Source organism: Homarus americanus, unplaced genomic scaffold (assembly GCF_018991925.1).
Source record: "Homarus americanus isolate GMGI-L3 unplaced genomic scaffold, GMGI_Hamer_2.0 scaffold30108, whole genome shotgun sequence".
Classification (NCBI taxonomy): domain Eukaryota; kingdom Metazoa; phylum Arthropoda; class Malacostraca; order Decapoda; family Nephropidae; genus Homarus; species Homarus americanus.
Genome location: NW_024748109.1, coordinates 12,335,796 through 12,338,331, shown reverse-complemented (window position 1 = coordinate 12,338,331; position 2,536 = coordinate 12,335,796).

Here is a 2,536-nt window from a genome sequence, read left to right as displayed (position 1 = left end):
ATAAATTTATGTAACATATTATCAGTTTTGTACTGACCATCACTAAGGTTTATGGAATTTAATTCCTTAATTAAACTAGCTTCAACCAGAAGACTTTCTGTGACACAAGATGATTTATACACTTCTAAGCTTTTTTCCCAATCAATGGGATGATTATTATTCCTAACATGAACGAACAGGGCACTGCTTTCAGATGCTGTTCTGATACTTGTTCTGTTTGATTCTGAGTTGCAATGCTTTCCAAGTCTGTCCTACATAATTTCCATTACATTGGCTACAGAAAATACAATAAACACTTCCATTTACATTCAAAGTTGGGCTATTCTTGATTAATATATTGGTAGTGGTTGAGTCATACTTAAAAACAACATTAATATTTAATAATTTAAGGGACTGAACTAACGAGACAAATTCATTGTGATAAGGCAACGTCAAAATATTCTTAAGTGTAGGAATTTGTCTGGTTTGAGTAGAAACAAAGGATTTTTTTAGCCCTTTTAAAACAATGATCAACAAACAATGAAGGGTACCCAAGTTTTTGTGCAATGGAACGAACGTGTTTCAATTCTTCATCAATAAATTCAGCGTCACAAATACGCAAACATCTCAAAAACATAGCAGAAAAAACTGACATTTTGGTAGACTCTAGGTGATTCGATAAAAAATGTTTGGAACTGTCTGTCTACATGTGTAAGCTTTCTGTACACCTTAAATTTATAGTTATGGTCATTTCTTATGATAGCAATAGTTTGTAGATTTAATATATATATATATATATATATATATATATATATATATATATATATATATATATATATATATATATATATATATATATATATATATATATATATATATATATATATGTAAATCACTGTAGGTGCGCGTGATCTAGGTATATGCTGATAACCACAAGGAAAAAAGAAAACACGAAGTTCCCAAGCGCTTTCGTGTAATTCACATCTTCAAGGGTGAGTACAGACTAAAGAGAAATACAAACCAAGGTGTATATATACAGAGGAGGGTGAGACCAGGTCCACAATGGTCAGGTATTAGGTAATGACCCTACTAATCTTTAAATAGCACACAACGGTTGGTGGTCAGGTTTTTTGTTGAACTGGGTGTCAACTTTAAAAAGTGTAATTTCACCGTCATTTTGTTCTTCACTCTCTGAACTTATCTTAACAACTACCATACACTGTGAGGCGATTTAACGTTTAACTTTCTCAGAATCTTCGTCGAGGATTGTTTATAAGTCGTGTTGGTTGCTGTTCTGGTGCTCAAAGGGGCGGGGCCTTAACTCGAAACCTTCCCGGGAGAGGAGATGCCAGAACGGTGTCGAGCTGCCTCACTTAAGCTGCAACGCCACGGAGAAAGGCGTTCAAAATAGCGTTAAAATTCGACTCAGACTTTACTCACATTACTTTGACTCGATTTGTCTCCTGTTAGGTAAAACAATCAAGGCGAATTAAACATACCTATCTTTGGGAATTAAAACCCACGAGACAGTATTTAAAACCTGGTGTTGGAAGCCTCGACAGGAAGAGATCTATCAGAGGTGTAGGCGGGAGGTAGATAGGACACTGTCTTAATCAACACCCACACGCTCTGTTGTCCCAGCACTTTGACAATGTTTAACACGATCTGGAACTCTGCTTCGCCTGTAGCTCGCTGGGGGGAAACTCGCGATTCTCGGCCACGCCAGAGGTTGTTTGTGATGGTGATGCGACGGGTTTCATATGGTGATGCGTTTGTGGGTGTAGTGATGGTCATTATTCGTCTAGTATTATGTGTTGTGTATGGGAGAGTCGTATGGTGTGTGTGTGTGTGTGTGTGTGTGTGTGTTCATAAAGTGAGGTGTTTACTTACCTGCCAATAAATTTGTTTGTAGAACGTTTTTGGTATGAGTACATATGTCTGTGTGTGAGAGAGAGAGAGAGAGAGAGATACGCTTAGTTGGTGACATCAAGGCTCCGAAGGGGTGACCCAGGTATCTCTCGTTAAGTCACAGCGAGAGAGAATTTCACCGTCTTTTTTTATACCTGTTTTACGACCCTCCACTTATCCCGGCGTGAGAGTTTTACAGTGTGTCAACAAGGCCCATGAACAGACGACAACACCGCCCCAAACACCTCGTAAATACGCGACTGTGAGGAACGGGTAAGGATGATGGTTTGGGGGCCAGATAAACACCTTTATTGACACTAGATGAGTATATGTCATGTTACACCTATTATAACCCAGGTAGAGAGGAATTAGTGGAGTGAAGGAAGGATATAAGAGTGAGTATTGGTCATAAGCTGTAGTAATAGTGTGGGTTGGTGGGGAGAGAATCTTTGGGAGTAAATTTATGTCATTGGGATTTATCAGCTGGTGGATTAATCATACAGGTGAGGATAAACGAGTAGCTACGGCAGGTGAGAATAAGTGAACGTAGGTGAACGATATGGTATACTTATGACATAAAACATACATGTACTTACACTGTCGCCAATATAAGCACATACACAGGTAAATGGAGTACACACACACACAC